The sequence below is a fragment of the Etheostoma cragini genome, chromosome 2 (genome assembly GCF_013103735.1).
Source record: "Etheostoma cragini isolate CJK2018 chromosome 2, CSU_Ecrag_1.0, whole genome shotgun sequence".
NCBI classification, from domain to species: Eukaryota; Metazoa; Chordata; class Actinopteri; order Perciformes; family Percidae; genus Etheostoma; species Etheostoma cragini.
The window spans coordinates 4686186-4713041 of record NC_048408.1 but is presented as its reverse complement, the minus strand read 5'-3'; the positions used below and the strand labels follow the sequence as shown (position 1 = coordinate 4713041).

The 26856-nt window shown below is 40.9% G+C and overlaps 2 long non-coding RNA genes across 2 annotated transcripts in view; both read left to right on the top strand.

Moving 5' to 3' along the window:
* LOC117936915 overlaps nucleotides 1-26856 on the top strand; it is a 672281-nt gene that overhangs the window by 568993 nt on the left and 76432 nt on the right. The gene's annotated exons all lie outside the window — the stretch shown is intronic.
* LOC117936908 lies at nucleotides 6465-26435 on the top strand. The gene is made up of 3 exons (XR_004655053.1): nucleotides 6465-6476; nucleotides 10471-10473; nucleotides 26292-26435. It is a non-coding gene; the product is annotated as an uncharacterized LOC117936908 (long non-coding RNA).

The window sequence follows — 26856 nt, the reverse complement described above, 5'->3', positions numbered from 1 at the left end:
CTGTTTTGCACTTTGGCTACCATTTCAGAAGTGTGCTCCAATAGTTCATTGTTACAGCCTTTCCATTCAAACTTCCACACCCGCTTTATGGAACCACCATTAGTCGCAAAAGTGTCTCAACCTTAAAATATGACTTTATGGCCAAAGTCTGCCAACATCCAGTAAAGAAAACTATTCTGGATAATACAACTTGAGGTACAGTACATTTTAATGGATTCCTTTTTAGAATTCAAATAACTTCAGCAAAAAGTCTTTTGAGTTACTGATCCATATGAAAGGTAGTTCATTTACCAGGCAGAGACTCTTCAGTGTTAATAGCATCATAGTTTACGACGGCTTGGAGTCCTGTCGAGTGTTTTGTCACATTTTTGTCACTCCTGCCAAGATGGCCAGATAGAGCAAATGTACCGTCCAGATTTGTTTTTACAGTATATTACTGTATAATTGTTTATTAAAGACAATAGTTGGGTAAGTTACTTTTAAAAAGTAATTATGTACAGTTACTAGTTACTTCTTCCAAAAAGTAACTAAATTGGACACTCAGTTACATATTATAAAAGTAACTAGTTACTTTAGAAAGTAACTACTGTGGTACTTTAAAGTACATTTTTAAATGCTCAAATGTGACCCCACCACCTCCACCGCTCTTTAGTAAAAATGTAAGTTAAAATACATATGAATGTTAAATTATTTATGATGAATGTGAAGATTTTAATGAAATGGACACTTAATACAGTACATTAACAGAAACAATGTCCGAACATCTAAACTATGTTAATGTTGCTGTAGGATAAAGTGAGTCTACCTCTGATTGGCTTACCTTGAAATTTTACTCAACCTCAGCCAATCGTCAGCATTTATCAGTTGTCTCGTGCACTGGCCACTAACCGAGGAAGAAAAAAAGTCGTTGCCTCTCAGTTCAGAGATCTAGTCGGTCTGATGAAAAAAATGTCCTCAATTATAGTAACGCTCTGCATTTTTTGGCAGAAACAGTAACAGCGTTATTAAGATAGGAAAGGTAATCAATTAGATTACTTTTTACTGAAAAAAGTATAATAATTTCCATCAGTCTTAAACACCATTGAATCAAATAAATCAAACTAATAGCAAGCTGTCAAGAAAAATAGATAGTTAGCTATTTAGGTAGGTTAGCTGCTTTTTCTACATGTATGTGATAACTTTAGTTACTTTTCAGATTCAGGTTAATAACATGACAATGAAATGCAATTGAAATGATCCCATTTCCAGCTGCAACATAGAATTGATGTGTAAAGGAATGCATTGGTAATTATAATCCATTCTTTAAGTTGCGATGTCAACTGAGCAAGAAGAGAAGCCTAGCTATCCTTTTCCCCTACAAGTTCCTCCAACTTATTTTTATCTTTAATATCCTCAAGTACACAGAGTCCCACTGGGAGATCTAATCCCCCCCATTGTGACCAAGCATCTCCTCCCAGTCAGTCAAGCCCAGAGACTTTCCACTGGAAGTGACCAAGAGACATCTGTATCATATCCACACCTCCGTTGGCTGTTCTTATTGCAAAAACACCATGGTGCAGTGCCGCAATTCATTCAGATTTTCTAACCGTATCATGTTGAGTGAGACCTAATTGTCTAAATCATAACCTTACACCAAACTCCTAACTTTTAAACACCTGGAAGAAGTGAACACTGGTCATATTGGCATAACTTTGCAAAATTGTCCTTACTTAAAAGGTCTAAAATTCTGTTTGATTTACACAAAGATCTGAGTACAGGATCACACTACACCTAAATGCGGTTCACAGACTTGCACATCATACAAGAAAAAAAATAATGGGAAGAAATACAAGTGAAAATGTGAAAAAAACAACTTTGCAGCCCAAAGGCCTCAGAGATCAATGAAAAACTGCTGATGTCCTAACCCAAGGCTAGACGGATGTACAAGAGGCATGTGTGTCTCTCACAGTCAATCCTCACCATCTGTCTTTCTTATTCTCTCCCTCACATACACTCACACACACAACCACACGCACACACACACACAAACACACACACACACACACACACACACACACACACACAGTAGTAATGAAGGTTTGGGTGATGTAACTGTGCTTAAACTGAGCATGAAGGTCAGAGGGATGCTAGGAGAACCTAGGCCAGCATTATTGAAGTGACAGGAGAGAAATCTGCTGTTCCTTCTTTCTTTCTTTCTCTCTCCCAAAACACACACACACACACACACACACACACACACACACACGCACACACAAACACACACACACACAGAAAGACACAAACACACACACACTGTATGGCTGATGGATGCTGTTTGAGTTGAAGTGGAAGTATCCTGTTGTTTTCTACTAAGCACTTTCTGTTCAGCTCTCATTGCCAAGAGTAATGGTCAGTGAAGAGCCCCACTGCTCTCTATGTGTGTGTGTGTGTGTGTGTGTGTGTGATAAAGAGGGGGAGACTTCTTGATTCCCAAATCTTTGTTGTATTTTCACACAGGCTTCACCCCTCTAACTGGATTCGTTATGCTTGACCACTCATCCCTGTGGCCCCACACACTCCAAATATGCATTTATGTGCTCAGCTGAACAGGGTTTGCCCACTCGGCTATGTGGCAGATGGCCCAAAGTAAAGACTGCATTCCCACTTCATCCTCTACGTTAAAAGTGAATCATAGGCTGGCACTGGTACTGTAGAAGCTGGTTAGACCCACCTGTGTTTGGAACCACTAAGGTCATCATGCATAGCCATCATGTAAAGATTGAAACGGATCCCCATTCTTTTGTGTACCTAGTGTATCAGCCTGTTACTTCCAGTCAAGGAAACTTGGGTATCCCCAACTTTTTTTGCACTGCAAACTAATTTTTTATTGACAATATTCGTGCAGACTGGCGGACAGTCCTCATGGTGACGAAGTATATTTTTAACTGTTCAACTGAATAACATTAGGGAAGTGGTTTTCCGATTTCGGTGTGAAAGGACTTGGCCTTCACATAGCCCAGACCTCAACTATCCATAAATTGTAAAGTTACGAGCAAGCGAGCCAGGCCTTTTCGCCCACCATCAGTGGCCAAAATGATTGGTTTCACTATCAGGATTTTATCCATTTGGTCCAATAACATGTGGAAAGTCTGGAAGAGCCTGATTGAAGGTAGCAGGTATGGCCAGCGGAGAACTCTAGTGCACCTGCTTCATGGGATGCAAAGTGCGGAAGCAACCGTGATCATCCAGGTAATTTTACATACGGTTTATAATCCATGAAGGCTTCAGGTGTAGCTGAGCAACCATAGGAATGAACTGGGCTCAGCCTCGAATGCTGTATCTAGTTCTTATAATACATTCATGCTTACAGTCCACAGCAACATGCTTTTTTGGCAGCTCTTTTTGGGTCTTCAGAAACCCCTGAGGAAAATATCTGGCTCTTTAGATTTCTATGTGCTATACTATGTTCATCTGCTATTCGCTAACTTTGTCTATAGGCAGTTTGAACCATGGGTTTATCAGAGTTTCTTTCTTTTATTAATGAAATGAGCTGCCTCCTGCAGCTGTAAAGGGTTCGTTTGTAAGCCATAAAAAGCACTTGTTTCGTTATTAAATGCACAAACCTGAAGCGTGTTGCAGGTATGCAGTGTTGCACAGCACACAGCACATGTTCTCCTGTCTGTTAAACTTTGCAATAGTTTTTGTGTAGAATTTTTTATAAGCCTAAGATACAAGCACTTAACACCCACCGACAAACAAGGAGATCTGCTCCGCCCTACCACACAGTGGTGATCACCCGAGACTCAGCAGTTAGCTGCTTCTTCCAGCACAGCAGGCGGTGCTGTGTAGGTACTGTAGGTTTGAAAAGGTTTAGCAGCATCTTAAGACGCAAGCTGAAGCCTCCCACAGAGAGGCCTAGTCAGCCCTTCACCCAGCCTTCGCTGCTTCACGGTAAACTGACATCGAGTAGCCCCTGTAGGGCTGAACACGGGACAGGAGAGAGGCGTAAACATAGCACTAGGACAGCCGGTCTGACACAAAGCACCACACCTAACTGTAGCAGAGCAGAAGGTAGACAGAGGCGGGAGCAGCCCCCTGCGTGTATGTGTGTGTGAGAGTGTGTGTGTGTGTGTGTGTGTGTGTGTGTGCTTGTAAGTATATCTTTGTGTGTGTCTTGTTTACAGAGCTTTTCTGTCATATGTCTTCATCTCTACTTTCTATCCCCTCACTGTTCTTCAGCTCTGTGGCTAAGCCAGCATGAGGCAGAGACACACTGAGCAGGTTTCATCCCTTAGCTTAGAGGTGAGTGTGTGTGTTGCTGTGTGTTTCTGTGCGTGTGTGTGTGTGTGTGTGGGAGAGATGAAGAGAGAGAGAGGGGATGAATAGGATTGTGTATGTGCGTCTGTGAAACAGAATGTGTTGCCCTCAAAAATGTATGTTTCCTCTTTGAAATCTTGCCCCGAATTTTGCTCTCATTCACCCTGTAGGTGTGTGTGTGTATGTGCTTTTATGTGTGTGTATGTGTTTACCTCTGCAGTCTGATCCCAAGCTTATTCTCTACTGAGTGGCAGCCACCACCATTCAGAAGCTCTCTCCTTGGGGCATAATGCGTTGAAAAAAACAGGCTTAGGGGCACATCAATTCCACAGGCTTAACCCAACGATGGGTGGTGTGTGCGTGAGTGTGTACTTGTGTTCTCTCCTCCGAGGCGTTTTCTTGTAGTGCTCCTGTTTCTAGACACCGTGGGGCCCTTGGTCACATGTTAAATGCTGCCATAATGAATGTATTGAACCGCATGTCAAATAAAAGCAGGGGGATTTAAGGGGATTGAAGCCTTTATTAAACGTTCATATTGTTTCCCCACATCTGACAACTGAGACTTAGTACAAATACAGATGGATTTTCATATCCCCACATAAATATCACAGAGTTGTGAATAAACGCGATAATGATATCAGATGCATTGTGCTTTATTTAGCGTGTATTTTGTCTCTTGAGACGAGTCCTCTGACAGCAGTTATTAAAAGGTAGTTTAGACTGCTCAAAGATGAGGGATTGTTTTGTCCTTTGTACATAACTTCTATTTCATTAGCGCAAGCCAAACACAAGGACTATAGTATTGATATTTAAGACTTGCTTTTCACATTAAGGAGAAAAATGAAACATTTGAGAGGCCTGTTTGTCTTCAGATTTTCTAAAAGCCTCTTTAATGTCTCCCAAATAATAAAAATGCTGCTTTTTGGGGACTTTGCAAAATAAGAAAAACAAACAACCCGAACGAAATACCAAAGCGTCATAGGCAGTTATGTTTGTTACATTTCACCTTTAATGTTTCTCTTCTCCATTATGCTGCTGAATCGCTTACATCACAGGCAAAATGTATATATTTCCCCACTGTTGTGAAACTAACTCGAGATTAACGAGACTAACGAGATTAGTTCCCCTAACTCACTCTTACTGAATTTAAATCCAGCAAAGATCAAAATGTATTTTTGAAGAACATCGTCATTACTTCATTTGCTCCTGCAAGTGAACAACACAATTTTGTTTGATTACAAGCCTTGCATTCATGTATTATGAACGACCGAATCATTGCATTACATTTTAAGTCATTGCAAGGGAGCGCCCCATGCAAAATCAGTATTCATGAGTCTATATTTCCTGTTTGATGATAATTTCTCATTTCGCCAGATTAAACAGTATATTATGGATAAAGGGCCCCATAAAGAAGAGTGACTGGCAGAGGAAGAAAGAGAGAGGGAGAGATTGTGAGTAGAGGAAGAAACTAATGAAGGGCATTTTAAGATTTGGCTTGGTTGTATTGTGAACTCGTACTTATGGTCTTTAGGAAATTTAATTACACACAGGACAGTTGCCTGAATGTGTGTGTGTGTATGTGTGTGTGTTCTGGCAAGAGGGACAATGATTGTGTGTGAGACCTGAGTGCTCCTCCCTCAGCATCCACCGAGCAGACACCAGACAGAGCTTGGTCCAGAATGGCAGTCAGAGTATAGGTTCCCCGCAAACGATCAAAGAGCGCCGCGGCTCTGTGCCCCAACCACCGGGGGATTTTCTGTCCCAGTGATGAGCGGGGAGAGAGAATTAAGAGGATGGGCTATAGAGAAGAAAGGCGGTGAGATCGAAGAGAAAAAGGGAAGAAACAGACAAGGGCTATGCAAAAATGAAAGGAGAAGTGAGGGAGGAGGAGAAGGAAGGAGAAGGGGAAACTGAAAGCAGAATGGTTAAGCATGGCTGAAAGGAAGTGAGAATGCAAGAATGAGAGATGAGAAAGATGGAGAAAAAATAGGACTGAGGGTGGCAGAGATGAAGAGAAAAAGGGGGTAGTGAGGACGAAAAGGAAGACACCATTAGAGTGAAAATGAACGGAGAACTAAGAACCTCGGGGCCGAAAGCTTCTTAGAAGCCTAGGAGATGATTGCAGCTATCTTCCCTCTCTCCGTGTTGCTCCCCTGTTCCAATATTACACAGAGAGCACAGTTGGATGACCGTAGGGGAGACAGGAGAGAAGTGGGCCAAACAGGAGAGGTAGCCGAAGACCTGAGGCTTCAAAGAGTCTAGGGATGTTTTTATCCTCTTCACTTTGCCTACCCATCTCTTTTCTCACTCCTGCTTTTTTCAGTTTAGTCCCTACTCGCCCATCCATCTATTATTTCTCCTCACCAGTTCCCTGCCATTTATGATTTAGAATCAAAACCCTAATCATTATCAATGGTTTCATACTGCGCTCAGATAATCCCAAAAAGGCTGTTAGTCCATCCAAATTGTATTACCTATGTAATCATCTAACTGGGTAATTATTGAGGAATCAAAGGACAAAATTTAAGTTGTTTGAAACTAGTCTATGTTCACGAAGTTCCACCTCCGGGATTGCTCTGGTGCCATCGGGAATTCCACTGTATGTCACTCTTTTAGGCTGAATGTCCCCTACATTCTGCTTTCTTGGTGTTGTAATTCTAACCTCCATTAGATTTCTGAGGACTATGGTTACCTGGTCCTCAGATCTCTGCAGGGTAAATCCAGACAGCTAGCTAGACCATCTGTCTAATCTGAGTTTTCTGTTGTGACTAAAACAAGCTTCCAACATAGACATGTGCCACCAAAACTAGTTCCTTCCAGAGGCTATTTTGCAGAGGTACCGTGGCTCTGTTCCGTGCTTAATGGCACCCAAGACGATTGTGATTGGTTTAAAGAAATGCCAAAAAACTAGCCAGACCTTCCTCTGCCACGATGTGGAAGAAGGTCTGGCAATGTGAAACTAGTGTGGGACTGATTCCCTGAAACTCAGGGGGTGTATTTGCCTCTCTTCATGGCTGTAGAAATCTGCTTTCCAGTCACAAGGAATTTAACGCGGACTAAATGTTAAGTACTTCTCTGTCATCCAGTCCTGTAGTAAGACTTGGCTACTTTACTCAACCCTCAACTGTTTTTTTAGATAAGACCCAGCTACTTGTTTACATCTCCCCTCCACCATCCATGGATTTACATTCAAAAGGTAGCCTCTAAATCTTGTAGGATTATGGCATGGAATACAAAAAGATCAGTAGATGGCAGTTGGAAGTGGTGTGATAGCGAATTGCAATTGCCATTGTCCTTAAGGATCCTTATTCCAACCTTTGCCAAACCAATCTTGTGTATTTTCTTTGTTTGGGCAACTAAATTGCCACAGTAGCAACCCCTCCCATCCTGGTGTAATTGTCTGACTCTAGAGAGTTATAACTGTCCTCCGGATGTGTTCTCTGACAGATGTCAGACAGATGCCCTAAAACTCATATTTGCTCCAGAGTTCTCAAGAACCCTGTGAGGGCCAATAGACCTTCACCTTCACCTAAACACGATGAGAAATGACCACAATCAACAATCATTTACCATGACACCAGAGAACCTGGAAATCAAAGGTGGTTCTATCCACTCTGTGTCATTTCTATTTGACAGCTTGTTTGCTATGGATTGATTATTTTCTATGGCCATTCAATGGTCTTTCCATGCTCCATTGCATTCTTGCATCTTGGCTGCTCTCCATAAAGCCATGGGATGTAAACAATAACATAGCAAGTGCTTACTTTAGCACAGAGCCTCAGACGTTTCACCTTTATTCTTAACCTGTGAGCTCCAGCAACCCACTGAGGGGCTTCTTAAGAAAATAACAGGTAGAGAGAGTAAGTTACACATGTTTTCTTTAACAGGATTGTTTGATAATTGTAGAAAGCAAATGTGTTTATGCCTCTTCAGACAGCTGACAGCAGAAGGATGACAGAGAATGGGGGAAAAGACACGCAATAAAATTCTTGGTTGGCGCCTAAGCCCCTGGGCCACCCAAGCAACCACATGCATAGGAATATGACACATTAGGGAATCATTTTACATTGCATTGGCATCCCGTATTGATACCCATCAGGGTTGCAAGGAGCTTGAGGCCATCCCACCTCATTGGGTGAGAAGCAGGGATCTTCTTACACTTCCCAAAATGTGTGTCTTCTTGCCGAGCCGTTGTCACTGGTTTGATATGTCTATGAGCTGTGAGCAGTTTAGCCAGAGAGTTATGATGACTTGTTCAATTAGAACACATGTTGAGTGAGGCCTGAGATGACACTATCCAACTTTTCCCACCCAAAAAAAGAGCAAAACCTTGAGAAATGTCAGAAGAGACCTTAGGTTGGAATCCCATTAATTGTCTCACAAATCTTTTTGGGAGGGTCTCAACCCCCCTATTGAGAACAATTGTCACAGTGAGAGTGAAAAAACCCTCCACACTCACAGTACCAACTACCAACAATTTTGAGTTGTCAGTTCACCTAAAATAAAACAAGATGATACTGTGGGGAATTTCACAGTGTTACAGGAGCAAAAGGGATAGTGCAACAACAAGACACATCTGGACAAATTCGAGATATAATAAATATGTAAAAAGTAAAAAAGTAACTAAAGTGTTAAAAAAACAACAACAAGAGACTGCAAAAGGCAAAGAAGCAGACTGACTAAACAGTTGAATTCACTAGATTGCACATTGTTATTTACATTAGTCTGGATCAACGGGAGAACACTTCCAGGATAATTGCCTGACATTCGTGTGTGGCTCACACGCTCGATGTCCCTCACATTCCGCTCTCTGTGTGTTGCCAAGCTACACGCTGAAGATGCCATGTTTTAAAGAAAATGGGGATTGTGCAACCAGGCAGGCCTGCTTGATTCTTTTGGGGAAATGATTGTAAAGACTTACAAAGAATGTGTTTACGACATTTGCTGTCCAAATGAGACGTTTCGGGACGGATTGGTGGGGATTTGCTGTGGACTGCTAAGTACACCCTGCAAGCAACTTACATTAAAGCATTGATCAGGTTAAGTGAAATTGCTCACGTTACTGTATTTTGTAAACAGTTACTGTAACTTTATTTATTATTGTATGTGGTGTTTTATTTTGGGCGTGCAAACATTCCACCAAAACTGCATCCCGAGCTTGGAATGTACTGTATGTGTGGCAAAGCCAGACTTAACTCCACAGTGGAAATTTAGATCTGGCAATGTGAGATTAAGTTAACATTGATATTGCAAATGAGTGAGTTGTCAGTTTTGGTGCGGTCTTCTGGGAGCAGCTTTGACTATAAAGGAGAACTGTGGAGAAAACCCACACAGATAACGACAGAACATGCAGACTCCACTGGCATATCGCCACAGTACATTTTATTCTGTTCACCTTAAACCCCCCCTAACAATGCTATGCATGTGTCCAGGGCCCCGCTCCGCTCTCTAGCACATCCAGAGGCAACCTGTCACACACAACATCATAAGCATAATCAGAGCGCTCAAAGCCGGTATATATGAAACAAAACACCCACATCCCCACACCCACTGCACCTTCTGGCACTGTATATGTGTGACATCTATGTGCAAACTAAAACATTGCCAACTAGAATATCACACACAAACATAGCAGCATAAGCATACATACATGGGACTATGTCAACACAACCCTCACACATATCTGTACAAAAATAATTTCTAGGATAACGTGATACCGAACCACCAAACTAAATGAAAATTCCCGCTTTCTGCACCACTGGTGTCATGCAGTATGCATATTTACCCCGTTTATTAGCATATGCCAGCCCACTGTGTGGGAGCCAGTGAAACATGATGGCTATTTCAACAGAAGAAATAACATTCATTTTCATCCAATTCTGCAACAGAGCGAGATGGGCTTTCATTGCGGGTTGTTTTGACCTTCAGGTGTAGATGCTTAACATCCCAAGAATGAAATTGGCACTCCCAAAATGGATTTGGCCTGATGTGCAGAGGCTTATAACAAGTGCCAGCTCTGTAGTATTTAAGAGGGTACTGGCGGAGAAACACTGCATGTGTGTGTGTGTGTGTGTGTATGTGTGTGTGCAGGCGTATGTTTAACTCCACACAAAGCTGCCAGTGTTTCATTCCTGGCGTAATATTTATAACAGAGAAAGACACTAAGTAAGTCAGACAGTAAGACAAACACAGACAGACTGAAATATGGGAAGAGAAAGTGAAAGTAAGAAAGAGACAGACAGACAGAAAGACAGAGAGAAGAAGGAGGAAGCTTATTATTTAATGTCCTACTTGGCAGAGAGCTGTCAGAAAGCACGAGAGTGGGGGCTTGCCAGGAACAGACAGAACAAAATCACCATTCGTCTTATTCTCTTCAAGACGTGGACAAGCTTAATGAATTAAGATCCAACTCTCACTTCTCCAGCATGTGATGTGCGCGCTTCATTTTTTTTATTATTTAGACCAGTGAGCAGTGAGATCCCAGCACATGCCATTAAATCAACACAAAGGGCACCATTCATTCTTTTAGAGCCTCATTACATGGAATGATCACTTTATCAAGACTCTAAACTCACTATTTCAGATGCACACACACACACACAAACACACACCCACACGCCCATTACCTCTGGTGATAGCTTCCCCAGCATTTCAAACAATAGCCGCAAAAGGCAAATTAGCAAACAATAAGCTGTGCTCCCATAGCCTGAGTGATGAAAACAGTACAAGGCGAGCTAATGCATCTCAGGCTGGTAAGATTCCTGCCTGCCCCCTCTTATCTCTGCCTAACACGTTATCAGACAAATTAGCAATAGGTTCCACTTAAGAGTGTGTGCGTGCGTGTGTGTGTGCGTGTGTGTGTGCATCGGTTCATTTTGCGGTGGGTTCCACTCATCGTCTGCCTCCTCCCTTGATGTTATTTATGGCTGTTTAAATGATCTCAGACACCGCTCATTTGTTTGGACAGCTCCAATTGGCTTTCTGTCTGAAGGAAGAGGAGCAGAGGAGGGCTCGGGGGCAGCGAGGCAGGAGGGAGATACGTGGTGAGACGAGGGGGGGGGAGCTAGGAGAGGGGAGGGTGGCCAGGCCAAAGAGGGCTGGGTGTAAGGGATGGTTGGGAACAGTAAAGGGTGAGGCGGGAGGCAATGGAGATGGATGAAAGGGGAAGAATTTGAAGGGAAGAGAGAGGGGAGGCAGAGGGGTAGATAGACAAAACCAAGATAAGAAAAGGAGGGCGAGGAGAGGCAAGGAGAAAGAGTTTGGGAGGGAGAGTTAGGAAGACAAAGGGGAGGGGAAGGGAAGTAGACGAGGCAAAGCAGCACGTGAGATCACAGAGATAACAGCCTCTGTTTTCACAGCGATCCATTTGGTTTATTCCCACTGAAGCAAAGTTACTTTCCAGCACTTCAATTTTCATCTCTAGTGGTGAGTGGTATAATCCTTTTCCACTACAGGAACTTAATAAGTCATAACTCGAGGAGTAACTTAACAATTAATCCACTTTTGCACAGCAACTCTATGACACTATGTGCTGATCCTGGTTTCATTTTATAGTTTTTTATTGGAACAAAATAGTTTTGGTCTTTCCAGAGAAAATCAGCAATTCTGTCCTCTTGACCGCTAAAAGTTCTGTAAAAATCTATGACTTAACCAGTGACATTTCACCCTCTAAAAGGATGAGGCGATGTCACTTTCACCCCCTCAACCCCTGACGTATGAATACTACTATCGCATAATTGTCCATTGATCTCAAATTAATTGCACTTTGCACATTAAAATTGCAAATCAGTTCTAAAACTTCCCTTTCCCGAGCCACATCAACCAGCTCCGACTGGGTGGAACACCTCCCTAGGGAGGAGCCCAGGAGGCATCCTTACCAGATGCCTAAACCACCTCAACTGGCTCCTTTCGACGCGAAGGAGCAGCGGTTCTACTCCGAGCTCCTCTTGGATGACTGAGCTTCTCACCCTTTCTCTGAGGGAGACGCCAGCTGACTCGCTCAGATCGCTCTTCTTCTGTCTTTTTTTTTAACATGTTGGAAGCAGAAAGCCAAACCTAACTTTACTGTTAATGATATTAAACAAAGAGAAGTTTTCTCCCCTCTTTTTTCAGTGGTCATAAATCAATGCAATGCACCTTCCACATTCTTTCTTTATTGACAATTTGGTTGCAAGAAACCAAAATTTTGCACAAAGTAATTTGTTGAAAATTTGTCAAATTTGGCACAGGGACAACAGGAGGGTTAAATGCAGTAATATCATTTCACTACATTGTACTGTGTGTGTGACTGTTAAGAATATTTTTTTTTCCTTTGATCCTGATTTCACAAACTATGGAGCATCCAGAGGCCCAAATCACAAGACGTGTGTGCATTTATATGCGTTAACTTGTTTTTATCGCTTTCATTTTGACAGCGCTACCAGCAGTTCCCTGCCTGAGACTGAGAGCATTCAACTGAGAATGGTGGTAACAGAAATACTACCTTTGCTCTATTGATCAGTGTTGTTTGTAGTAAATCTACACCTGCCCCAGCATTCCATCATATCCCCTATTCTGTTACTGCGTGGGTGTTAGAGTTAGAGTATTTTTTGAATTTGTTTCCACTGTTCTCCATCCGCTTTAGGCACACATTTCTTCACTGCTCAGGAGGTGATACTGAATCTTAAACTTCACTCCCCAACAATAATGAGGTTTGCCCTGGCGTTGCCAAACATTGAAAGTAGTGTCACCTGTTCACTGATGTACAACCAAAACGTTCTGGTCACAGTGGCAAGAAGAAACACAAAGCATTAGCTAGAACCTCGAAAATATTGCTTACTGGCAAGCTCCATGTCATAGGTTGTTGAGATCTCACAGTGTGTGTGCAGACAAGTCTCTGGGTTTGCATGCATGTAGTACATCTATCGCAGTATCTGTGTGTGTGTGTTTGTGTGTGTGTGTGTGTGTGTGTGTGTGTGTGTGTGTGTGTGTGTGTGTGTGTGTGTGTGTGTGTTTGTGTGTGCGCATGCGTGCATGCATGTTTTTGGTTCTCAGTGAGAAATCAAAGCGTACGGACCCGGAGTGAGAGAAGCCTTGTTTGTCTGATTAGGCCCCTCCAGGGAATACAGAGGAGCTAGTGGGAGGGAGGGTTCTCTGTGCTTTGGTTGTTAAAACACGCCTCTAGACACACACCCACATACACACACACTAATACTGACACGCATGAACACAAAACGCAGAGTTGAATTATTCCGATGTAGACACAACTGTAGACATGCACACTTAATTAAATGTGAATGTTTCTGATGTAATTTCTCCTAGACTGTTCCATGGTAGTATGGTCTCTGGGCACTCTAATGTTACTGTAATTGCCACTGAGGCATGTTGTTCTTTGTTATTTCTGACAAGTTTGGGTTGCTGTGCCACGTCAACAATGTTGTAAACACAGGGTCAGCTGCTCACAGGCGCACAGCCTGGAGTCTTCCCATGGAAATGGAAATGATGAAAGGAGTTTCTTTGAAGAACAATGTCCACGCACATATTACAATTTACACATGCAGAATTCGACACATAAATGAGATGGTGATGTGAATATGATAGTGCCATATTCAGAATGCAAGAGTAAACCAACACAGGGAAATTTAAACACACAGCCAAAAGAGACTCAATACTAATCATGGTCTTAAGTTTATCTACTAGTAATTTGTAATTTATTGATGGATGGATGGAGAAAATTGATACATGGATGGATGAATGGATGGACAATTGGATGGATGGATGGATGGATGGTTAATTGGAGGGATGGAGGGATGGATGATGGCTGGATGGATGGATAAATGGATGGATGGATGGATAAATGGATGGATGGATGGCTGAATGGATAGATGGATGATGGCTTGATGGATGGATGGATGGATAAATGGAGGCATGGATGGATGGATAAATGGAGGCATGGGTGGATGGATGATGGCTGGATGGATGGATAAATGGATGGATGGATTGATGGATGGATAGATGGATTGCTTGGTGGATGGCTTAATGGATGGATGGATGATGGCTTGATGGATGGATGGATGGATAAATGGATGGATGGATGGATTGATGGATGGCTGAATGGATGGATGGATGGCTGAATGGATGGATGGATGGCTGAATGGATGGATGGATGGATAAATTGTCCGAAAGCGTTAACAGAATTTATCCTTTAACAAGGCTGATTAAAAACATAGTTAAACTATTTAAAACATACACTGTAACTCTATTTGCAGTGTGTTTCTGTTTGTAGTTGCTGCAGTCACATTTTTTCTCATTTGCTGTGCATGTGCCGCTACATAGGTGGACATGGTTAATTACTGTGTTTTGTGTTTTTTCTATTTGCATGTGTTTTCTTTAGTTGCAGGGGTATGAGCTCTCAGAGCCATTGTACCGATCTGTATGTAGTGCAATTTATCAACTCTTTGACTCATTTACAAATTATTTGACATCTCTTAGAGACATTTAACAAAAACTTCAGTCTCACATGGCATGTAATTACAGCCATTAGATGTGATATTGTTCCAGTGTTAACACACAGACATGCTTTCTTAACTTACCTACCACTGCACCAACCACTTCAATGGACACAGCAGCTACCAAGCTACAGTATGCACTAATTATTAAAAAAAATGAGACAGGTTTAAAATTCATGCATATCTGGAGCAGTGACCTCTGCCGACACGGGCATTTATCTTTGTGATGTATCTGCTGTGACTGCAGTATGGGAAGGCAATAAGTGGCACAGTTTTAAGAAGTAAGAGGGGATTTATCTGTACTGGTGGTGAGTAAGTCAATGATAAATGGGTTAAACAGATGCTTTCCTTTGAATGTAAATGAATAAGACTAGAGAAAATGTGTAACTAGGTCAAAGTGGAATAGGACTCAGTTTCATAAGGGGGAAAGGTATAAAAAGGAAAAACAGGGATATTCCTAAATGTAGGGAAACGTGTGCTGGCAGGAAAAAGAAGAACAATTTTGAATCAGGAAGTAATTGTAATGATATGCCAAATGTAATACGTTATAATAATACAGACTAAGAAATGAAGCCCAAAAAAAGGGCTTATAGATACATACATATGTTTGTTTTGTAGACTCAGATTTGGGGGGGTTAATAATGGGGGTTCAATTGGTTCAATTTAGGTTCAGACTGCATTTTCTCAAATGTACCAAATATTTTAAAAAATGTCATATGGTCGAAATGGTCACTTGTTTGTTGGACAGAATTTCCAAGTGAAGATCACAGACACTTCCTGGTCTCTAATGTTCTTTTTCTAATATTTTAGAAGAAAGTGAACAACATGAGCAGCTGACAGACAGCGAGTAAAGGAGAGAACGGGCCCTGATGAGAGAGATGATGTGTTGTCACACAGACGACAAGCAACGTATGGTCATAATAAATCACGCATTTGAAAGTTATCATCACTCAAATGGTATGGTAAATTCAAATTACAGGTTAGGAAATCCACAGCATATCTCAGTATGACTATGTTCAGAAGATTGTGGTTTCCGACGACTTTCCGGGAGCAGAAGCTCGAGTAAAGATGATGACCTCTTCTTGAGAGTCCATGTTTTTTAATCCGTTTTGTCCTCCTTGCCTACTAGCATCTGTGTGGAGGAGGAGTGGGGGGGTGTGCGGAAAACTTGTATCATGTGGATGGGGCAACATTGTTGTTGTCATTACTTAGAATTCCTCATGGGGGCGACAGAAACTATGCACTATAGCTTTAAATTGTTATTATTCACATTAATTGCCCAAGATCTGCTACTTTGTGAGTGTTTTGGTTCATTTTTTAAAAGAAAAAAAATAAGAGACATTTTGTAATACCTTGTAATCTGCAAGTGCCTTTATCAATTCAAGTGTTCATTGTAAAAAATATGACTAAAGAAGTCATTTTTATATGTTTGCAATGCCGATTTGTATGTGCTAGTTTATATCTAGGCATGCACTGCGCTGTTGGAGCATACTTCAGTATTAGCAGTGCCCCGGTGATAATTGCATACTGCATTACTTAAGCATATAAAATGCAAATAGTGATGACAATGCAAAAGGTTAATGAGCAGTTTCAATCACACGCACACTACTCTTTGATGTTTGCTGCTCTAAAGAGGGGATGTGAAACAGATGAAGGACAAAAAGTCCAGGGCTGCCATCCCGCCTTGACCCGTCCCAGAGCTTTAGCAATCAATTCAGCTGTAATTACTAACAACGGCATCTGTCAGAGATCTGAATCTTATCTGAATGGGCGATTTGATAATAGGGTTTATCGGTGGAAATGCCTGCTGAGATCTTTACCACATCAAGGATACCCAAGGGTATTTAAGGTCAGGGTACCACAAGAACAGTAGCACTGTTAGACGGAAAGGCAAAAATGTTCGCCACATTTTTTACTTAGCAAGAGAAAATACTTTACCTGCAGTCCAACAAGCCCTCCGTAACATACGGCAATATATGTCATTTGTTCTTACCCTATACATGGCTGACAGGAGCCTCTCATAAAATAGCACCCCTGAACGTGACGGAAATCCATCCTCATACTTTAACCAGAAAACGATAGTTGCGGTCTTGAAACACATTGTAAAATGGTCCCAGTTTGGTATAGGCACAAGAACTACTTAGTTGTGTCTATGCACAAAAACTACTTGGTAAAGTCCAGATCAAGATCTTGGTTTAGGGTAAAGTTTGAAGGAACATAGGGCAGAAGGAACAGAGACGTGCTCCCACGTTGTGTTTTTAGACACAAACATACATTACAAGTCACACTGTCAATGTTATGATTGTTGAACAGAGCTCCATACCATAATCTATCTATCCATCCTCTTTGTCCACTTTTTATATAGGTAGGAGTCTACTGTACATGTCAGAGACATCCGACTTCACAGACATTTTCTTCTAGTAAAATTCTATTAAAGGTGCCCTGCCACACAAAAGCATTTTTCCTTGCATTTTTTTGAAATGTGTTAGGTCCATATGTGTTTGTGTTATGTGGTGAATGTGAAAATGAACTGCTACCTCCTCTGTCAGCTCTAGCCACTGAAAAGAAATAAGAGGAGAAATCAGGCCAATCCCAACAGCTTTACTTTAGATTACTATTCATGAGCTCGCCCAGTTGCGCTGGGTAAATGATGCTGATAGCCAGGCTCTCATTGGCTAGCTGTTAGCCATTCAGAGTCAAGCAGCTTAGCTTGTTGAATATTAATGACAACTGGCACAAATCAAGCGGAGTCGTCTTGCAAGCTTTCTACAAAACACTAGAATGAAAAAAATTTAAATTTAAGTTTTTTTCGACAAAAATTCCATGGTAGAAGTTCAGACATTACCACAAAGTCATGAAATACAAGTGGCAGGGCACCTTTACCATTAGAAAAGCAGTTTAGATAGGACACTTTATCTTGTTGTTTTCAGCAGAAGTTTTTAATATAATCTAAGTTACCCTGGGGCTTCAGTTGCTTATTGTGTCTGTCATTCTGTTTCAACCCCTCCGACAGACTCACACACTCATCCTTACTCTACTCTGCACACTCTTGCTGGGTTACATGAGGATGAGAAGCTGATTCACACGACTCATTTAATAGTTAAAGTTACAGCTGCTCAGTGGGAAAGTAAATCCTTCCCTGCAGGTGTAGCATTATTCATCCGCGTGACACTGACATTGCGTGTGACATTATTAAAGCGCCCATATTCTGCCCATTTTCAGATTCATAATTGCATTTTGAGGTTATACCAAAATAGGTTTACATGGTTTCATTTTCACAAAACACCATATTTTTGTTGTTGTCACCCTGTTTGTTTAGGTCTCTGTTTTGGCTACAGAGTGGGACATTTCACCTGTTTCAGCTTCAAGTGAGACATCTCACTTCTGTACTGTCTTTGTTGGGCACATGTGCAGTTGCTAGATAACTCGTTCTCCAGCTTTGGTCAGTCCAAGGCAGGATTAGCTGGGAGACTTCTTCTAGACGAGGGCAACTTGTGGAATACCTGCACAACAGGGACAGGAAGCAGTTCTTTTGGAGTTTATGGTGAACTAGTGTGTGGTGGAGCAGTGTTTTGCCATTGAGAACGAGCTAGCATGCTATGGTTAGCCACCTCGGCTAGTGATGTAGAAAGCGTCTAGATGTTGAACAGCTCACCCAGAGTCTGAGGGCAGAGGACATTCAGAAACTGTATCACACTCAAAACAGCATGGATGTTTTTTTCCCAAGTTTGTATGCAGGTGGAAGCACCAGAGACACAAAATAACACCCCTAATCCCAGTAAAAGTGATTTTTTTCATAATATGGGCATATTCTGTAATGACCATGCTGAGATGCGCATCCAAAAGCCATGCCTCTCCCCGCTTTCCTCCTGCTCTTCCCTGGTGTGTGTGTGTGTGTGTGTGTGTGTGTGTGTGTCTTTCTCTCCTGGGGTTTCTTTTTATCTCTCATGGTGTCTGGCCTTTTCTCACCATGGGTGTCTTCGTCTCTCTCTGCTGGTTTATGTCCCTTTCTTTTCTCCTGGAGATGTGAAAAAATATGACAATAGTTTTGTCTTTCTGCGTTGACACATTTGAGACACCATCAAATGATGAAGAGAATGTGCTTGTGTTTGTAATACGTTGCACATTCTTTACACAACTTTACAACTACCACAGTGGACCTTGTTAAACTTATTAAGTTTTATATTTCCCTTCCACACATACACACCCAATTACACAAACTAAAATTACAAGGAAGATTCAACTAAAAACCTTTGTTTTCTCTTAGCACCTGCAGAAAAATAGAAAACAAAGGCCGCTGGTTAATCTCAGCAAACACTCTTTTGTTGTATGTATCATAGCAATGGTTTGGATGAGGAATAGATTACCACTGCCGGCTGTTATTTCCTCTCGTGCAGGCACAGAATGAATGTGCTGGTCGGCTGTTGACGGTTGTCTTCGCAATTGCGATATTTTGGCCAAGACACAGGGGACGTGATGATGATGCTCGGAGTCCACTACCTTAAGTCCAGAAGAAAGATTTACGACACCGTTTTAGATTGCTGCAGAATAACTGCAACTTTTTCTTTGAGACAAGATTAACCCTCTGAGACCGAGAGACTTGCCCACGAGCCTTAACAGCACCTCTGATTCATAGTTTAATCATTTAATAAGCATAACAGTTAGAGACCCACCAAAAGTTGCAGCTAAAATGTAACAAGTTAGCGACTATGGAGGTTGCTTCCGGGTCTCTCCAGCCTCTACAGGAGATTGTCTATCCAGCCCTGGAACTTCCAGCCTTTTTCGGGGTTGTTGAGCATTAAATTCAAACTGTTACATCCAAGATTTATCCACTTTATGTCCATAATTCATCACGTTTTCGCTTATTTCTGCCAGTAGCTGCCCGCGCCGTCTGTCCTCTCTCTGTTTACGGGTGTACAAGGCACCAGCATGCCCATATTTGGGAAACAACGTCACACAAGAGTATGGAGTCCTAACGAGGTTAAACTTCCCAGTCACACTATGGTCACACTAGTCTCATATGCAATCAAAGATGCTATAGCGGAACAAGATATATATCTACCGTTTTATAGAGTAAACGGCTCCACTGGTTTAAGATTTTGCATGAATTTTATTTATATATTACATATTTGGGCCTTTTTTGAAGAAATGTAAATATTATGTGCTTCATATGAGTTATGGTGTTTATTATTTTTATTTTATGCATATAGGAGAACTGTTTTAGACACACAAATACTTGTGTAGCATTGCTGTGGGTGTAATATCAATACATATGTCATTATTATGTGGATTATTGGCATAAGTAAATGTCATCAGGGCAAAAGCGTCTGGACTTTCTTTGGAAAAATGTATGTATTTTTTCATCTGTATAAGTTAAAATGATTGTTTCTTCACAGTGTGACTCCCAAGACATACAAGAAGGGTTTTAGAGGTTTTACTTCTCTGTCTGTGATATCAATACATATCTGGAACATTCATGTTCCGTTTTATTTATTTTTTTGTCTTTAAGGTCCTACAACCATTTTTAACATTCAAGTGACCTCACTGCAACCCAAATACTCTAATAACCCAGTTTGTCCGGAAAAAAATGATGTTCATATCTTGACTGCAGACAACAGGGTTGATGTTTTACAAGTTATTATAGAATAAATCCAGACGGACAATGAACTGTTAAAATGGCCTTAGGGTTCAGAGGGTGAACAAAAATATTTATTTCACATATTCAAATGTTTCACACAATACAAAACATTGGTTCAGACACAGCATCAACATTGTTTAGTCTTATTCACTCTCAATATCTATCTGCCTTTAACACAAGTATTTCTTGTATTGTTTTTGTGTGTGTGTGTGTGTGTGTGTCTGTGTGTGTAAGAGAGAGTGAAGGGGGTAACATATGTGTGTGAGAGTGTGTGTGTGTGTGTCTGTGTGAGAGAGAGAGAGTTAGTGTGTGTGAGATAGTGAATGCCTGAGTGTGCAAGATGGTGGCAAAATAGGAAAAGACATACAATCACATATCTCGATAATAGAAACTGCATATTTTAAGAGAAAGAGCAAAACAACTATCAGAACTTCTATCCACCTCAGCATCGACAGCTAATATTTGCACAACAATGGGCTTACGTGAACATGTAAAGTGTAACCAAATTTCCATTTAGCCATGTAAACCGCTTAGTAGTGTTGTCTTTTTCTGGAATTGTCATGGGGTTCCCCCATGCCTTCATTTACACCGGTGGTAGCATGTCTTATCATGCTAAGCTAACCTCAGTATGAGAAGTAGCATAGGATGGTTAGCATGAGCATTACCAGTAGCATGTGGGCTTGCATCAATGAACAAATGGCTTGTCATTTTCTTTCTGTTGACTTTAGTCAAAAGACTAGAAATCAGGGTTGGACAAATACCACAAAGACACAGTTAACTTCAAGTCATTTATTTAAGGTTAGTGGATTTACCCAAGGTTTCGTTCAACTGTTCTCATTTTAAAGCAGGGATCTGGGTCCGAGTGGCAAACAGGAAGTGTCAGAGTCTAGGGTAATTTATGAAGTGGAAGACCTGTAATGATCTAAGTGTCAGCCAATACAGATGGGTGTACAGAGTGCATGGAGTTCTCTGTTTTGAGAAACTTGTTCAGCATAAATAATTTAATTATTGATGTCATAGTTGTTATATTACGGAGCCCCCGAGGTGACTTGGAGGGTGGAAAGAAATCAAGACAAATAAATAAATTACTGAACAATCACTTTTGCAAGATCTTGACTTTGTTGTGCAAGATCATGACTTTGACATGGAGAAAACAAAAATTGAAAAATAACAAATTGATAGTACTGGAACAATCACTTTTGCGAGATCTTGACATTATTTGGTGGGATCTTGACTTTGACATGGAGAAGAAAAAAAAAATGGGGGCTCCATATTATATGGTGTAATGTAGCCAGAAATGTTTGGGAATGGGGATTTTACATAATTTTTTTTGATTAATTTCCAATTAACTTTGAATAAGTCACCCTTGCAATACTACACTTCCATGTGATTGATGAAGAAATAAATCGAAGCACCAGGTGAACTCCTGAGTCCATGTCTCCTCCTTCCACCAAGGGGCTAACCATTACAGGAATAAAGACAACACCTGGAATATGTTGTCCGTGTAAACAAAGTCATTGTTTGATTTTCAAATCTCAGCAAAGTCTAAGTCATAATAGCCCACTGATTATCAACACGGTTTGATTACCATGCTTCCGGTCGCTCCAACAAAATCTATTCACTAGTTAAGTTTCCATCCACTTGTCAATCAAATTATCCAAAGTTCAGTAAAAAAAACTCATGCTAATAAAACTGGTGAAAGTGTGTTTCAATCCAACGGCTTTAAAGCCAATAAAAACCTGTGGTAATGACGTCACATGCTGTCTTGTGATCAAATTATCGTATGGAATTGGTTTTAGACATTTTAAGTTGTTTCTATTCATTTTTCGGGACAATACGGATCCCGTCTACCAACACATGATCAATATTACAAGTTGCAATAGAGCTTGTGTGCCAGCTGATAGCAACATATCAAGCTATTTTAAGAAAACAGCGACGCTATCAACACATTGCTATAATGATGCAGATGTAACCTGTCCTTTCTTGTCCCTTCAGCACCGCTGAGAGACAACTCTTTTTTGAGACATGTCTCTGTCTTTGTCTGCCATTTCCTTTGCGAGTCTCTGATGAATTAATTCAGAAAGTCTCTCGTCTCCTCGTCCGTCCACTTCCATCTGTCTTTGTTGCCCCCCCATGTGTGCAGACAGAGCGTAAATACTGGGCGGAAACAAACTAAAACTTCTTCTTCTTTGTTTTGTGGAGGGTTGCAACCATAAAATGACCTAAAACTAAATCACAATTCATCATTTATTCGGTTATTCCGTATATTGATCAAGATAAAATCCGGTGAGACCAAACATTTTTCCTTTGAGTCTATTTTTATGAAATCCCACTGAATTTTACTGTTTCCATAAGCCATTTTTCATTCAAAATCACTTAATTTGGATAAAAACGTGTGGATGGAAGAAAACATGCTGTAACAAAGAACACATCCTTGTTGTTCAACAATCTGACTTTCACTCGTTTTATCTATCATCAGATCCATTCATGCATTACATCTGTCTCTCTCATTTCACCCTTCCGTGACCTGATTTGTTTTGGTCCTTCTTCATTTCCCCACTCCTCTTCTTCTTTATACGACACACTTATTTCCTTTCTTTCCCCTTCTGCTTGTGTGGAGGCCTTGCAAACAGACATCACTGACAACCAGAGCCAATTCATTGTAAAGAGGGTCTTGTCTTACGTGTGTTTAGCTACGTGCATGTTTGCACGTGGGTGTGATTATGAATTGAAAATGTTTGTTTCTGTCAAGAGAAATGCAATGTTAGAGGGAGAAATATTTGCATATTTGCTATCCAGTTTCATACAATTACTGGTCAACAATCCTTGAGACAGCGAATGACAGAGAGAGAGACAGTGGAGAGTGGAGTGGAGTTTGGATGTTGAGGTCAAATTTATTAACAAGGAAAATCAGCGGAGATTAAGACACCTGAAATGCAGGCTATATTAATAAGTCCTACTCAAACAGACTATGCATAAAAGATGATTGCTTCAAGACACTCAAATGTTCACACACACAAACATAATTATAATCAGCCAATACCAAGGTCTGAATGCTCTATGCCTTGGTTACCAATTCCTGTGCCACCAGCTATGAAGTGAATTAATGTGTACCTTGAGATGTTCTCCATAGTAAACATAATCAGTGTCTTTATTACGTTATAATCCAAAAACCCTATTGAATTTTCATTCTTGTTAAACTAATACAATCCAAATAAATACATTTCTATATGCCTCGCGCCACATTTCAACCTCATTATAAGCATACTGGATTTATGTAAGATTAAAACAATCAATGTGCAGGTGTGTAAATAATTACCAGTTTATTGTCGAAGAGTGATGATTTGAGTGATATTGTGTCCTATCAAATGCTACAGCTTCCACAAGTCTTCTTAGATTTTTTTGAATTTACTTGACATACATTTGCGAAATAATAATGCTGCTTCCAAGTGCACATGTTTCATTTAATCCAACCTAAATTTTGCTAATAATCTCTTTGTCCACAGTAAATCCTTTTGCTTCCTTTAAAGGGTTGCGGTGGACTGTTTGTCCTCTGGTTGGCTAGACGTGTTAGTATGCAAATTACATGAATGTCAATAATATGTCTATGTGAAATTAATTTATATCCTACCAATCTGGCTTCAGATCAGCATGTTAACATGTCGACATGTGGCACATCACCAATGATTTTCTATTACTTAAGATTACACTCCAATGGTAAGGAATGGTCTCCATTAATTGTCTCCTAAATGGGTCTGGCCTTGTATAAAAATGTGGTAATCGTTAGGTGAATGGTTGAAAAGTTACATTTGTATCATTTATTCATATTTTCTTTTGCCAACATGTGATATTTACACAGCTAAACGACATGATTAGCAGTAGGGAAATTAGTTTTGTTCGGCCAGCAGCTAACGAACGTTAGCTGACGTTAGCTTATCTGTGTTGCCAGATCTGGCAAGAGATCGCAAACAGTTTATTTTCTCCTGATTTGTCTTTCTGAAAATTTCCATTTTAGTGTAAGAATGTTCTGGATAGATGTGGCTTGTGACGACTGAGTCCAATATTTACTTTGGTGACTGCGGGGTGAAAGAATCGCTCATAATCTGTGTTCACGTTCACTTCTTTCATTGGAATCAGTCCACTCAGGACCTACCGCTGGTCTCTTAAAGAGGCGTGGCCGTGATGGAGCCAATGTGACACAGATACAGGAAGTTACTGAGTTTGGGTTCCGTAGTTCTAAACTGCCTCTAACATCACTCACACATCAACAGGATGTGACTCTCTCTGCCTGCCAGCGCCCGCCACTTGACCCCAACTTTGTTACCAAAGTCAACAAGTTAGATACACATTTGTAAAGAAAAGTGAGATAATTCTTAAGTCTCATGTGGCTGTAACCACAGAGAGCCATTTGCTCTGAAAAAGAACACTAATTTAAAATGCATGGACAAGACAAACACACTTTGGGTGACACGGAGGGACAGAGAAAGAGGCATTAACATTCACCGGTTGCCTTATAAATCCTCAGCCAGTTGTTATAATGCTGCTGACTAGGAAGGAGGAATGAAAGCATTACCACCACAGACATGCTTTATGTTCCCTATTACACAGACTAATTGAATGTTTGTCTATATCTAATGAGGTGGGTTGCCCCTGGAGTATTTGTATATCTGTGTGTGGGTGTGTGTGTGTGTGTGTGTGTGTGTGTGTGTGTGTGTGTGTGTGCAGCCTATCTGTATCTGTTGTCGGCAGATTCTTTGTGGTGTACTGCAATTTTGGTCGCAACTTCAGTCCAATAAAAACATGTCTTAGTGCAAACACAAGTGCACTGAGCTGTTTTTTAGTTTTGTTGCTTGGGTAGTTGAAGTGTTGTTGATCATATTAAAACATAAATCAAAATCACAGAAGTCAAATAAACCACCCAACTAGAACAGGTATACATTGATTGAGATTTGTTTTTGGAATAACTACTTAAAATACACATTTGCCCCAACCAAGTAACCAGTTATGTGTCCTCAGTATAGGGCCCTAGCCCTCAATCCCTGAGATTGAACAAGATAGACTGTATAGAGTAGAAAAGTCAGCTAATTGTACGACCTTTGGAAAGGGTTACCAATCTGTCATCCATCCCTAAATCGTCCATGGAAACCAATCCAATCCAGTTTCCTGTCAGGTGCCAAGGTGTCAGAGAACAGAAAGAGGATGCTTACTTTTACACATATTTTTACTTAAAGTGCTCATATTATGCTTTTGGTATTTTTCCCTTTTCCTTTATTGTGCACACTATAGGTTTACAAAGTGAAAAAAACAAAGCCCCCGCCCCCCCAAAAGGACTTACCATCTCCAACAAAAAACCCTGTTCACAAACTGCTCTGAAAAGCTCTATTGTAGTCCAGCCTTTACTTCAGAGATACATGTGCTTCACCTGGTAACACATGTTATAATGCTCGCCTGGCTGCTAGAGTGGCACACCCTCATACTCTGTTTCTGACTGGCTAGTAGTCCTTACCTAGGTACTGTCAGGACCCTCATACTCTGCTTCTGACTGCCTAACAGTCCTTACCTAGGTACTGTCAGGACACACCCTCATACTCTGCTTCTGACTGGCTAGTAGTCCTTACCTAGCTACTGTCAGGGCACGCCCTCATACTCTGCTTCTGACTGGCTAGTAGTCCTTACCTAGCTACTGTCAGGGCACGCCCTCATACTCTGTTTCTGACTGGCTAGTAGTCCTTACCTAGCTACTGTCAGGGCACGCCCTCATACTCTTTTTCTGGCTGGCTAGTAGTCCTTACCTAGCTACTGAGCATGTGCGAGTCTCGACAAAGATGGAACGGAAGTGAGATGTCTCACTCTGTAGCTAAAACAGAGAGCACAGGGTGAAAAGAGGAGCTACAGCAATGTGAAGTACACAAAATATATGGTGTTTGTTGAAAATTATATCACATAAACCTATTTTGGTACAACCTCTAAATACAATTATGAACCTGAAAATTAGCAGAATAAGGGCACTTTAAGTAACATTTTCAATGCAGGACTGCTGGTTTTTTTTTTTTTAGTCTTTGGGCTCATAGTTTTTTTGTTTTGCGAACTTTAGAGTTTTGTTTCAGTCTCATAGCTCTTATCAACCTCCAGGTAAATACTCTACCTACTGTATGCTAACTTCCCAGCCCCAAACAGAAAAATAAAGTTAGCTAGAAGCTTGTAAACAAACTGGAGCATTTAGCAGCAGAAGAACGAGGAGGGTAAATAATGGACTTAGATAGACAGTCAGTTAATGACAAAAAGCAATGCTCGTGTGACTCTGTGTCAACTTGATGACGTGCAAATATGCAAATACTGTGTCAGTTAACAGCTTTTTGCGCTGCTCTTAAGTGACCTGAAGAAAATGAATTAGCTCAGGTTTAAGCAAACTGTGGGGCTTTTCTGTTTAATGCT